This window comes from Pecten maximus, chromosome 11, assembly GCF_902652985.1.
Source record: "Pecten maximus chromosome 11, xPecMax1.1, whole genome shotgun sequence".
Taxonomy (NCBI): Eukaryota; Metazoa; Mollusca; class Bivalvia; order Pectinida; family Pectinidae; genus Pecten; species Pecten maximus.
In genome coordinates, this window is record NC_047025.1 from 24,347,832 (window position 1) to 24,363,426 (window position 15,595).

Consider the following 15,595-nt stretch of genomic DNA (forward strand, 5'->3'; position numbering starts at 1 on the left):
AGGAGTTGACCGGTAAGGTGAGTACTGTATACAAAGGTTGAGGAGTGGACCGGTAAGGTGAGTACTGTATACAGAGGTTGAGGAGTTGACCGGTAAAGTGAGTACTGTATACAAAGGTTGAGGAGTTGACCGGTAAGGTGAGTACTGTATACAGAGGTTGAGGAGTGGACCGGTAAGGTGAGTACTGTATACAAAGGTTGAGGAGTGGACCGGTAAGTTGAGTACTGTATACAGAGGTTGAGGAGTAGACGGGTAAGGTGAGTATTGTATATAAAGGTTGAGGAGTGGACCAGTAAGGTGAGTACTGTATACAAAGGTTGAGGAGTGGACCGGTAAGGTGAGTATTGTATATAAAGGTTGAGGAGTTGACCGGTAAGGTGAGTACTGTATATAAAGGTTGGGGAGAGGACCGGTAAGGTGAGTACTGTATACAAAGGTTGAGGAGTTGACCGGTAAGGTGAGTATTGTATACAAAGGTTGGGGAGAGGACCGGTAAGGTGAGTACTGTATACAGAGGTTGAGGAGTGGACGGGTAAGGTGAGTATTTTATATAAAGGTTGAGGAGTGGACCGGTAAGGTGAGTACTGTATATAAAGGTTGGGGAGAGGACCGGTAAGGTGAGTACTGTATACAAAGGTTGAGGAGTTGACCGGTAAGGTGAGTACTGTATACAAAGGTTGAGGAGTTGACCGGTAAGGTGAGTACTGTATACAAAGGTTGAGGAGTGGACCGGTAAGGTGAGTATTGTATACAAAGTTTGGGGAGAGGACCGGTAAGGTGAGTACTGTATACAGAGATTGGGGAGAGGACCGGTAAGGTGAGTACTGTATACAAAGGTTGAGGAGTGGACCGGTAAGGTGAGTATTGTATACAGAGATTGAGGAGAGGACCGGTAAGGTGAGTACTGTATACAGAGATTGGGGAGAGGACCGATAATGTGAGTACTGTATACAGAGGTTGAGGAGTGGACCGGTAAGGTGAGTACTGTATACAGAGGTTGAGGAGTGGACCGGTAAGGTGAGTACTGTATACAAAGGTTGAGGAGTGGACCGGTAAGGTGAGTACTGTATACAGAGGTTGGGGAGAGGACCGGTAAAGTGAGTACTGTATACAAAGGTTGAGGAGTGGACCGGTAAGGTGAGTACTGTATACAAAGGTTGAGGAGTACACCGGTAAGGTGAGTACTGTATACAAAGGTTGGGGAGAGGACCGGTAAGGTGAGTACTGTATATAGAGGTTGAGGAGTGGACCGGTAAGGTGAGTACTGTATACAAAGGTTGGGGAGTGGACCGGTAAGGTGAGTACTGTATATAGAGGTTGAGGAGTGGACCGATAATGTGAGTACTGTATACAAAGGTTGATGAGAGGACCGGTAAAGTGAGTACTGTATACAAAGGTTGAGGAGTGGACCGGTAAGGTGAGTACTGTATACAGAGGTTGAGAAGTTGACCGGTAAGGTGAGTACTGTATACAAAGGTTGGGGAGAGGACCGGTAAAGTGAGTACTGTATACAAAGGTTGAGGAGTGGACCAGTAAGGTGAGTACTGTATACAGAGGTTGAGGAGTGGACCGATAATGTGAGTACTGTATACAAAGGTTGAGGAGTGGACAGGTAAGGTGAGTAGTGTATATAAAGGTTGAGGAGTGGACCGATAATGTGAGTACTGTATATAGAGGTTGAGGAGTGGACCGATAATGTGAGTACTGTATACAAAGGTTGAGGAGTGGACAGGTAAGGTGAGTAGTGTATATAAAGGTTGAGGAGTGGACCGGTAAGGTGAGTACTGTATAGAGAGGTTGAGGAGTGGACCGGTAAGGTGAGTACTGTATACAAAGGTTGAGGAGTGTACCGGTAAGGTGAGTACTGTATACAAAGGTTGAGGAGTGGACCGGTAAGGTGAGTACTGTATATAAAGGTTGAGGAGTGGACCGGTAAGGTGAGTACTGTATACAGAGGTTGAGGAGTGGACCGGTAAGGTGAGTACTGTATACAAAGGTTGAGGAGTGGACCGGTAAGGTGAGTACTGTATACAGAGGTTGAGGAGTGGACCGGTAAGGTGAGTACTGTATACAGAGGTTGAGGAGTGGACCGATAATGTGAGTACTGTATACAGAGGTTGAGGAGTGGACCGGTAAGGTGAGTACTGTATACAGAGGTTGAGGAGTAGATCGGTAAGGTGAGTACTGTATACAAAGGTTGAGGAGTTGACCGGTAAGGTGAGTACTGTATACAAAGGTTGAGACGTGGACCGGTAAGGTGAGTACTGTATACAAAGGTTGAGGAGTTGACCGGTAAGGTGAGTACTGTATACAGAGGTTGAGGAGTGGACCGGTAAGGTGAGTACTGTATATAAAGGTTGAGGAGTGGACCGGTAAGGTGAGTACTGTATATAAAGGTTGAGGAGTTGACCGGTAAGGTGAGTACTGTATACAAAGGTTGAGGAGTTGACCGGTAAGGTGAGTACTGTATATAAAGGTTGAGGAGTGGACCGGTAAGGTGAGTACTGTATACAGAGGTTGAGGAGTGGACCGGTAAGGTGAGTACTGTAAACGGAGGTTGAGGAGTAGATCGGTAAGGTGAGTACTGTATACAAAGGTTGAGGAGAGGACCGGTAAGGTGAGTACTGTATACAAAGGTTGAGGAGTTGACCGGTAAGGTGAGTATTGTATACAAAGGTTGAGGAGTGGACCGATAAGGTGAGTACTGTATATAAAGGTTGAGGAGTGGACCGGTAAGGTGAGTACTGTATACAAAGGTTGAGGAGAGGATCGGTAAGGTGAGTACTGTATACAAAGGTTGAGGAGTGGACCGATAAGGTGAGTACTGTATATAAAGGTTGAGGAGTGGACCGATAAGGTGAGTACTGTATACAGAGGTTGAGGAGAGGACCGGTAAGGTGAGTACTGTATATAAAGGTTGAGACGTGGACCGGTAATCCATGACGTCAAAGATGTTTGCTTTCATATTCATGTATGCATGTGCTCCCGGACAGAGTTTAGTAGACTGAATTTGTAAATATTGTTATATATTTACATTTTGTTCAATTTTAAGTAATAATGAATAAGGAATTTTGTCGTATTTATTGTCATTTTGAACTTTTCTCCTGTCAATCACTATTATCTACCAAATACTACGAGTAATGAGAATCATTCTATAATGTGAAAATGTTACAGTTTTGTCATGAAATAAAGCAATTATCAACCTGTTTTTCAGGTGAATACAGGTCGATAATTGTTATAGTACCAATCTGGTAGAATCAAAAAGCCGCATTCAATATTTTAGATTCTATCAGAACTAAAAGTCCTTAATTTCTATATTAGATATGAAATTTACGAAAGGTTTGAACTGGATTATGTTGATAATAGGGATTTTTAACCGAGACATCATGACGTCACAGTGATCATGACGTCAAAAAGCAATATTGAATAATCATCAAGTCAATATGTCAAAATATTGTCTTCCACAGGACTGTGTTTAAGCCAATGTGAATTGAGGAAAGTCGGACCATATCTAATTTAGGTAATTACTGTTATAGGTTGTGTATTTCACGGCTACTTTCCCTTACGTTGTCCTCATCACGCTGCTGATTCGGGGTCTCACGCTGGACGGGGCACTCTATGGCATCAAATACTTCCTCATTCCGGACTTCAACAAACTGGCTGAGGCTCAGGTATGTCAGGGTCCATACGGGCTCAAAATGGACACGCCCACATCATATGTATGACCTCCTTCATTACAAACTATGATAGTGTATTATCTTAATCATTTTCTGTTCTGAACAGGTTAATATTTCAGATACATATTTAAAATATTAAGTAGTAAAACATTATGTTAATATTTTGTTTTGTAAAAGATAGCATGCTTAAACTTATATTTATGGCGGTTTTCAATATATTTCTGCTTTTTAATACAAACAGGTTTATCTCCGAGTAGTATCAATTCAGGTGTAAGTTAGGATATTTTGAGAACTAGAAAAAAAAAATTAGTCGAAGATTGAAACGCGTCTAAACAATGTGAATAGAGGGCGAATTTGTTCCTGAGAACGGTCTTGTAATACTGGTATCAAATACGTTATCCCAAATAAAAGCATTAGTGCTGAAATCAGCTTAACGCAGCTGTGTAATGCCTAAGTTCCAGTCAAAAGATAAATATGATTTTTTTTTTCTGGGTGGATGGATGTCTATTTCATTAGGACCCATATGTCTATCACAGACTGCTTCACGTGGTGATGCACCACTGTCAGACAGTGATCGCTTCAAAAGTGATCATTTCCCAGCCTGGATATTCCATTATATCTGGTATATGTATCTAGTTAAGGTCTGATTATGTTACAGGTATGTGGCCTTCCAACCTGGATTTACAGCCATCATATGACCATAGATGTTGGCAGACGTAAAACGCTTGAAACAAACATTTGGAATTGTGACTGTTTTGAACTTATTATTTTACGGGTAGCCTGGTTACTGCTTCTAATCAAATTTTGCTGTATTTAGTTTTGTGTGCGAATTTTTTTGCATGCAGGATGTTTGCTCCAATCAACACTCTGACTCCGAGTTAAATCTACTTTACATGTAGGCTATATATTAAGTACAACTGTATACTGTATAGTTGGAAACTTTCGCGGGGAATTCAATTTCTCTGCTTTACGGTAATTGATAATAACACGAAATGAAAACAAAATTATTTGCACAGGAAATATTTCATACGGCTAACTGTAATCACATTTGATGCATTTTTACCTGGCGGTATTACGTGGAATTTCAACCCAGAAATACTGGTCGCAATCTTGACAACCGCGAAATCGAACAACTATACAGTATGTTCACGTTGATAAAAATCATCTTGGCTCGCCGCAGATGTGTCTTTCCAAATATATCCGAAAACTATAGTAACGATGTTTGGATTCTGATTATTTACAGATGAAAGATCCCCACAGGCTCCACCCGTCTCATCTGACGACATGTTGATGCTTGAGTTTTTTATCAAATATTTTAGGCAGACGTTTCATCCTCACTAATGCTGTGGTGCTTTAGATTTCTTGAGGAAAGTTGCCCAATCCGTGGGCTGTAAACTGTTCGGTTATTTTGCAGGCCATGTTATCCTGAAAGGATGTGGATGTTCTAGAACTGATTGTTTTACAGGTTTGGGTTGATGGAGGGACTCAGATATTTTTCTCCCTCGCTATTGCACTAGGAGCCATGATTACACTTGGAAGCTACAAGAAGTTTGACAATAACTTTTACAGGTATTCTTATCGCAAAGGGAATGTATGGTATATCTGTTTCGCTGAACTTTGTAAATCTGTTTTAAACATTAAAACGGTTATTGATAAAAACATTCCCTTTCTGCGATAATATGGATCCATTATATCATACGCAGAATACAGTGTCTGATAAGCGTAACTGATTGTGCCAAAATAATGAAAAACATACTCAGTGTACGAAACGCATAAACAATATATATGGTTAAAGATAAATACTCAAATGGATAATATATATTGCAATATGTTCATTATCCTTTAGTTTTTGCGCATTTTTGACATTACGTTTTGTTGATAATTTTGAAAGGGGTCTTTTTCCTTAAGTTTGACATCCGAGTTTCTGGTGGATTTTCTGCCACGTTGCACCGTGTGTCTCAAAATGAATTCAGAGTTGTCTATGCATGTAAGATGTTTCAGGTGCAGTGACGTGCTGCAGACATCATCAACGTCATATTCACTTTCTGTTTCAGGGATTGTTTTCATCATCATGTGCATTAACAGTGGAACCAGCTTACTGGGGGGATTTGCTGTTTTCTCTATCCTTGGGTTCATGGCAACGGAACAGGGAGTTGATATATCTGAAGTCGTGTCATCAGGCAAGTCCATTAAAGTGTTCACAGAACACCAACATAACAGTGCGTTGACTGCTAATAAATTATTGTTGGTGGCAATATTGACAAAAGGAGAAAAACGCAAAATACATAAGATATCGTAAATATTGGACAAGTAAAACGAATGCAATCCGACGTGTAAGACAAAGCTGTATACTTAAGTAAAAAAATCGATAAAACCATGACAAAGTGTAATAGATTTTACGGGACACCATTAAACATGTACAAGGGGAATACAGCAGGCTTCCCGGAAAGGATCGTTATCTACTACTTCACTGGTAAAAGCAATTCCATTATCTAAGTCATATTTAGGCAAATGCCAAGTTCTCTAATGGAAACCATGATGCTGTGATATGAGCATTGCCAATTGAATACATGTTCTTGCGATGGAAGCCGTAAACTTTCCGTCTCTCGAAATCCTGTGTTCTTAATTCTAAAGTAGCACATAAAATCATATCAAATTGCTTTTTTACCAGCGAAATATCAGAAACTATCAACTGGATAAAAACATAAAGAATCACTTAAATCATCAGTATTAATTATATCATACCATCAATAGCCTTATGCTATTCATCTATTATATTTTGAGCGATTACTATTTAGGGGGAAATGAGCTTTTGTTTTCTTGTTAGCTTATGCCATGGTGCAGCGTCCGTAGTCCGTCGTCAGTCGTCCGTCAACATTTCCTTTAAATCTCTGCTAATCCTGAATGCCTGAAAGGATTTTGATGAAATTTGGTGTGGAGCATTATTAAGCAAATGAAGTCAAACGTTGTATAATCAGAATGTGTAGCCTCCCTTGGGCGGGAGGGGCTGGGCCCAATAGGGGAAATTGAGGTAAATGATTTAAATCGCTACTTGTCCTGAACGCCTGTATGGATTTTGATGAAATTTGGTCTGGAGTATTATTTGGCAAAGGAGATCAAATGTTGTATAAATGGAGGGTGGGACTACCCTGGGGCCGGTGGGGCGGGGCCCAATAGGGAAAATTGAGGTTAATCCTTTAAATCTCTACTAGTCTTGAACAACTGAATATGTATTTTGGTGATTTGGTCTGAAGCATTACTGGGTAAAGAAATAAAATCTAATGTTATGTAAGTGGAGGATGTGATCCTGTTGGGGTGGGACAAAGGGGGTCAAAGAAAAATAGAAATAATTTTCTTTTTAAAAAATAACAGGATTTGGTTCACCTGTAGTATCGAGTATAAATTCTAACCGGAGCAGAATCAATTTCCTACGTAAATGACGGAATCTCTGAATATCCCTTTATTTTCTCATACATATGTTATCTATCGACAATTTACTGTTAAAGGTGCAGGATTGGCCTTCATCACCTATCCGAAAGCAGTCCTGAGCATGCCCCTCTCCAATCTGTGGTCCGCGGTGTTCTTCCTGATGCTCTTCCTTGTCGGTATCGATAGCCAGGTACGAGTTATACTTACGGTAGCTGTTCCTTGTCGGTATCGATAGCCAGGTACGAGTTATACTTACGGTAGCTGTTCCTTGTCGGTATCGATAGCCAGGTACGAGTTATACTTACGGTAGCTGTTCCTTGTCGGTATCGATAGCCAGGTACGAGTTATACTTACGGTAGCTGTTCCTTGTCGGTATCGATAGCCAGGTACGAGTTATACTTACGGTAGCTGTTCCTTGTCGGTATCGATAGCCAGGTACGAGTTATACTTACGGTAGTTTAGATCTTACTTCATATATTGCTGCTTGTTAATATGTATCTTTAATATAACTGAAATGTCTTTGTTTGCGAATCGGCTGACCTCGGCTGAATTACGTATTGCTGTAGTTATTGAAACAGCCGAGATGTGACGAGTGAAATCGTCGCCGGTATCTGTTACTTCGATGCAGTGACGTCACACGTGAAGATATTGGTATTAATGCTTTGTTTTAGTATCGAAACGTACATCAAAATAATCGTGAATAGTTAATAGAAAAATAACAATATGCAGATTATTTCAATATTGTTTCCAGCGCGAGAATTAAAAACAGCATATTTTAATACGGGGAGTAAATGGAAAACCATATAATGATATATGCGTGAAATTATTGTACAATCAGCAAACCCGGTTTGGTTAAAAACCCAACATAGTGTGTTGATTTGTGACATAACTTTACTGTTTATATTTTTTTTCAATTTTAGTTCGTACATGTCGAGGCTGTGATCACTCCAATTATTGACATGTTCCCTAAGTACCTGAATAAACGTTGGCACCGGATGGCAATCACCGCTGTCTACTGCACGTGCGCCTTCCTTATAGGGCTATCCATGACTACAAGGGTAGGTTGACACCTTCTACCTGGTTATCATGTATGACTAATTAATAAAAATGTTATTTTTCTTGTACATGTATATCATAATGCCACAGAAATACGTTATAGATGAGGAAATATTGCATTGTGATACCATGTACATTACATTATATCTTTAGTGCATCGTGCATCGATTTGTTACTATATCTTACATGTGATTTGAAATAAAACATTTGCTATCACATAACCGTTGGTGCATGTCAGTAAAATGTTTTTGTGACAAAATTGAATTCATTGTGACGTAATTGTGATTATGACGTCACGTATTATCAACATTTAAATGTGTGTTTGATAAGTATATAAGAGTATGAAATCATTACAACATAATAGACACGCATGATAACAATAACTATAAATGAAAAAAAAGATATATTATATCATGTATTGTATATCATGTATTGTATATCATGTACGACATATCACTTTAATCTCCCACTGCCGACTAATCAAGATGACCATACACATGTATACATTATCTTTTAAACCACAGGGTGGCATATACATCTTCACATTGTTTGACTACTACTCCGCCAGTGGTATGGTGATGCTGTGGGTATGTTTCTGGGAATGTATTGCCGTCGGATGGATTTTCGGTTAGTATTATCATTAACTATTTCTTGCACGAAATACAAAATACTTGATATGGCAAACCTCTCAGTAAGCTCAAGAGGAATAAAAGTAATGAGTAGTAGGTTACATTCTACCATTGTAATGTGTTAGAATATGTTTTGCTGTACCCAAACAAATTACCCTTGATAATACCCTCGCCCCTTTAATGAATAAGATATATCTTATTGTTACCAGGAGCACACCGGTTCTATGATGTTATAGAACATATGGTCGGATATAGAATCAATCCATTCCTGTGGATTTGTCTAAAGTTCATTACACCTGCGGTAACAGCGGTATGTATATCGTCGTGCTTAAAGATGCTAAGCATATCAAATCGAACTTTGTACAATTATTTCATTTTGAAAAAAAGGCTTCACAATTATCACTTCATGTACTAAAAGTCATTTTTTTGCCATGCTAGAAAATACAATAATAATGTATTTGATACGGATAATATTTATATAATTTACTTATTTCGGCTTTTTTATAATTGTAAACGAATTTACTTAATTCTTAATGCTTAATTGATCAGGAAATTATTTGATTCTGTAATACTATGGAAATTGATAATGATGAATTTTCAGTTCATTTATATGTACTTTAAATGGATATATTAATAATACTTACTGGGTTACGTACTTAACTGTGTGTAATCATATAATACATGTACAGGACGTGCTAGTTTTGTAGCTGTGAACAATGGTGGGGTCATTGACAGGATCAAATCTCTGACAGATCTGATATTTTGATAGCCGCCATCGTAGGTCCCAGTTTTGTAACTGATATCTGGTTATATTCCATATACTGTGTAAGCATATTTTCTGTGTAGTTGGCATTAAATTAAACGGCATAATTATATCTGGCCGGGCCTGATTAAGTCTGGATTACATCGCCGACGAGTAACATATCCGGTTGCAGGATCCGGTCAGTGCTGATTGATCTTGTACACATAAACAAAACAGTGAAATTAAACCTGAACTAAGAATAGTGTCTCTTTTCATCTGTTTGGTAACAATTCATGATCGATCCATAAAATTTTAATGAGAAATCAACTGTTTTAGCAACTTTGATTATTTATAACGTTGTTTATTTATAACTTTTTGTCATGTTTGTGTTATTCAGGGAATTTTCATTTTCCAAATTATAACGTTCAAGTCAGCCACGGTTGGAGAGTCATACAAGTATCCTCCCCTTGGAGAAGCATTCGGCCTCTTGCTGGCAATGGCGTCGATGATTTGTATCCCAATCACTATGCTGATTAAACTTCGACAGGTCCCTGGCACTCTTATGGAGGTATATACGTGTTTAGTCAATCGCTGCTACTGTTATCATAATTTGTATTCAGTAATATAAATTATATCAGTATTTCATTATAATGTGTCACATCATAATGTATTGTTCGAGTTTCAGCATTGTACTTTCACCAAATAACAGTTTGATTTTTTTTTTTCTAATTTATGAAAAAAGATGGCGTTTATCAGACTGTAAGTGCAACTGGTTCCATGACAACTACGACGTCATAAGTATATCCATTGGGACGGCGAAGAAAACAACAGAAGATAAATTACTGTTATATTTAATTACTATATATCAATTAAGCATAAATTGAAAAACAAGGGAGCGGACAAATAGGCACTATAGATATAACCATTACACTATCTTGATATGACATTTATAGGTAATCTACTGACAACGTTTTCATGTAGGCATGTAACGTTATATTGCTTACCAATCATGTACAGCGTAACTGGTGTTAATCTAACTCATTTTCGTTTTACATTGTAGAGAATACGAACGTCAGTTACACCAATTCTAAGAAAGAAACAGATACCAAAGGCATGGATTTCACAAGGCATGTGCAAAACTGTCACTGTCATAGAGGAGGAAGAAGAGGCAGAAGAAATGTTTGATTTAGAAAAATCCACTGCTTTGGTCTAAAATAACTACCATTAAGTAAAGTTCGACATGAAGACTTCCTCCTACTTCTGTCTGTTTTTAAATTCATTTTATTTTTTACAATTTATGTCATATTTGTATTTCGTAATATGATTTAACTGACATTCAGTTATGGATACTGACAAGACCGATGGTAAAATAGCATGGAAAGCTATAGCAAACAAACCTTCGCTATAGCACGCAGTCTTCTGTTGTTATCAAATATAGTCTAAGTCGGTGTTCATGCTAACTACGAAGCCGAAAGTGCTTAGCGGACATGCTCTATCTATTAGATATTTTAATCTCAAAATTAACCAAACTATCCTTATAAGTGGTGAGCTACAGAGCAAATAGTATGTAGATAAGTAAACAAGAAAATTCAATATGTTTTGTATTTTGGATCGGGACGGTGACTCTCGAGTAGAATTTCTATAGACCATATACATGACATTGTTTATAATGGACTACTCCAATCATTTCGACCTCGTATCGTACTACCCAGTATTATAGACCTGGTGGCAGCTTCTCCTTAATTGAAACAAGAGTGAAGTTGCCGTCAAATGATGATGATTTTTTTGGTATGACGCCTGTGTAATTGTATACAAAAATGAGTAACAGGGTTTTTTCAATATTGTTTTAGTTGAACTGGTTGCTAGTTTCATCATTGAATTAAAAACAAAATATGAACACATTTACATATAACAAAGAAAATTATCATCATAAAATGTCTAAATGGAGTTATTCATTTTAATCAGAAATTTTCATTTTGTAAATTAATTTATTTTTTAACAATGAAACAAGTGGTCTTAATAAGCAGCATCCTTTTATCAACAAGATATTATGATATTACAAGCATTGAACTACATCGATAATGCACATCATTTTGTTTCATTAGTTTTGAAAATACCGAAAATTTCCCGTAAAGAAATTGTTAATTAGTGTAAATTCGCTAAAAGAGAGAAGTCGAACCCAATGAAACATTGTGACAAATGTTCATATTCCTGTTTTGAAAATGTATTTGAATGTAGAAAGTTTTTAGAATAAGTTATTGATTAAAAGAAATTCCTTTGCGTCATGGAAAACTACATCTTCTCGAATACACTTTAGCCTTTAAGAAGTAATACTCTAATATAATATTGTCTAGCTAATATGAATGAATAGCAGTCTAATAAGGCCTAGTCATTAATAGCATGTAATGACGTAATAAAATCATGTCATTTTAATGGCGTAATTAGGTCTATTTATTATATACAATGTATATGTAATGACATAATTAGATCAAATCATTATAAATAAATAATGATGTACTAAGGCCTAGTCATCATAAATATGTAATGACGTAACAGGGTCTAGTCACTATTAATATTTGATAACGTAATTAGATCTAGTCTTTATCAACACAGCATGACCAATTAGATCTAGTCATTGTCAACACATAAGGTGTATTGTTAAAATTAATGCATAATTACATAATCTGATGTAGTAAATGTTTCATGTCACATACAAGTATTACATAATCTGATGAAGTAAATGCTAAATGTAACATACAATTATTACATAATCTGATTTAGTAAATGTTTAATGTAGCAAACAATTATTACATAATCTGATGAAGTAAATGCTAAATGTAACATACAATTATTACATAATCTGATTTAGTAAATGTTTAATGTAGCAAACAATTATTACATAATCTGATGAAGTAAATGCTAAATGTAACATACAATTATTACATAATCTGATTTAGTAAATGTTTAATGTAGCAAACAATTATTACATAATCTGATGAAGTAAATGTTTAATGTAACATACAATTATTACATAATCTGATCTGGTAAATGTTTCATGTCACAAAATTTTACATGATATAATCTAGCAAATGCTAAATGTCACATACAATTATTACATAATCTGATGAATTAAATGCTAAATGTCACATACAATTATGACATAATCTGATCTAATAAATGCTTCATATCACATACAATTATTACATAATCTGATCTGGTAAATGTTTCATGTCACATGTAATTATAATAAATCTGATCTAGTAATTGTTTTCATGTCACATGCAATTATTACATGGTATAACTAGTAAATGCTAAATGTCACTTACAACCATTACATAATCTGATCTAGTAAATGCTAAATGTCACATACAATTATTGCATTATCTGATATCTGAAATGTTTAATGTCACATACATTTATTTTGTAATATCGTCTAGTAAGTGCCTACATGCCCTATACAATTATTAATTATATGAAGTAGTTAATCTTCAAATGTAATATGTAATGATATGGTTAAAGTCGAGTTAATATAATCATGATACGCCGTGGAGATATATCTCATTGAAGGTAAGGTATGATAAAATGGGAAATGATTTAGTTAATACATGTATAGATAACGTAAGGACAACAGCAATAATATAAAAACTGCTGATATAACGGATGATGAGTGAGTGTTGAAATAGAGTTTTAAAATAAAATAAAATTGGTTTTTCTTTCATAAAAAACTGGTCAATTACTTAATTTGGTATCATTATTACTTCACCTAACTACAATGGCCCTAGTGCGTTCGTATATTGACTAGTTAAGGCAATACTGATATCAAATGTATATCTAATAATGATTTTTTTAAAAGCTTTATCATAAACAATTTCGTTTTGTGTTAACAATTCAATAACCATAAATATTGCTCCAAGCTAATATACTAGTATAGTTGTAGTAAAATAATTATGTATTTCTCAAAATGTTCTCTCGCTGGTTCTTTTGCAAGAAAATTCCAAAAATTAACATTTAAGATAATGTTGAATATAGCTCAAAATTTGAACATTGCTGAACAACAGTTGTTTGGTTGAATGATATGCAACTGTTTAAATGGCGTATGATACGTGTGATATGCATCTACATTGTAATAAGCAACTTTGATTGATTAGATTTTCAGTTGTTTTTTTCTCTTTTTTTTTTTTTTATAAGATATCTATTTTCTTCCGTGATCAATTGCTGCAATGAGTCTTTATTCTAAGAAAGGTGTTCTTTATTAATAAATTCTACGTTGTCTAATAAAACATCAGATAACAATTGAAGATATATTGTCATTATAATAATATTTTGGTGTCGTTCAAAAGTAGTGTCATATGTTACATGTTATACAATTTTGTAAAATATACAAATGCGTTTTTAAAATATGTATTAGCTATCCTTGTGATATTTGTTTTGTGAACAATGTAAACTAGGGTTTGCTGTTTTGGTGTACAACGTATGCTAAAATTTGGATTCTGTGTACAACGTATGCTAATTTTTGCTAATATGAAAAATATAGATTAGCTTTGTAGTTTCTGTAGACAACGTATGCTGATTTGTTGTTTCTATGAACAATATAACCCAGATTTGTTGTTTCTATGTACAATGAAGGCTAGGTTAGTTATTTCTGTGAATAACTTGTTGTTTATGTGTACAACTTATGCTAATTTGTTGTTGTTTTCAATCATGTATACTAGTTTTGTTGTTTCTGTGAACAATATAGATTAGTATTGTTGGCACTGTGAACAAAGTATGCTAATTGGTTTCGGTAAACAACTTAGGCTAGTTTTGTTGTTTCTGTGAATAACGCATGTTATAACGAGAGTAGTTTTGCTGATTCTGTAAAAAGCATTGATTAAGTTTTTGGTTTTGTTTTGGACCTATATACAACACCGCTTAGGTAGTTTTGTTGTTTCTTTGTACAACATGCTAGTTTTATTGTATATTTATAACTAATCAGGTAGGGGAATGCGGAAACATTCATCACTTCAAGGTTTTATACACGTGTTAATCTATTGACACAATATAAATATGTATCCAGGCAGCAAAGAAAACATTAACTTTTTACGCCAAGAAACATTCTGGCCAGACAAAGTCTTTTTCATTGATCTTGTAAATAATATCGTAATTAAGACATAAAGTACGTTTTCTAATATTTTTATATGACTCATCATCGAAAATGTTCCATTGTTTTGAAGATATAATGCCTTTAATGAAAAAATATTCTATGTTGATTACAGTGTTAATGTTTGGTAATGTTACCTGACTCGCTATGCAATGACAACCGCTAGAAAATCGAAACATACGAACGAGCACAGGCATTCAAATTATCATGATGAAGCGTCTTTCTGATCACGATTGCCGATGTTAACAGTAATTATGGCTCTATCAGGACAATTTCAGGATATTTCAGACGATGATCTTCTGGTTTTGGTTTTTAACTGGCCTATATATGATTTTATTTTGGCTATTCAGGTAAAACACAGTTGTTTTGTGTCCTTGATATCAAAGGGAAAATAATCGATACTAACGAAAGGATATAATTTGGCTGTTGATTAACAAGGCATGAAACAAATGTATACTATTGAATATATCAAACATTATACACTGTAGTTAACTTGGCGAGGCGTAGAAGCAAGGTCGTTCCCTTGCTTGATTTAGCATTGATTCCAATTTTGTATTTGATAGGAGATGATAGATTTGAAAAGCTTTACTTTTTATTGATTCCATATCACATTGTTTTTACCTCTAGCATGATTGTGTATAATATTACTAGATTTCAATATAAATTTGCTATCGAGACAAAATGATACTATTCTCAACGTGTTTCGTTGTTATTATTCAATTGATACACCAAAAAGAATCCTTTCTAGTGAATCATCATGTACTAGATAAACCTATAACAATTCTAATAACGGTTATTATGTAATCATGTGAACTACTTCGCATAAGAAACTGGCGTCATTGGGAGGTTCTTCAAACCATACAAGAACCATATTTTCTGAATGAAATATTAATTTAACCATTCGTTTCTTCAGCTTTTTGAA

The 15,595-nt window shown here is 35.6% G+C and overlaps 1 pseudogene; it reads left to right on the forward strand.

Moving 5' to 3' along the window:
* Positions 1–15,370, forward strand: part of LOC117337326 — a 60,863-nt pseudogene extending 45,493 nt beyond the window's left edge.
* The last annotated feature ends 225 nt before the right edge of the window (positions 15,371–15,595 follow it).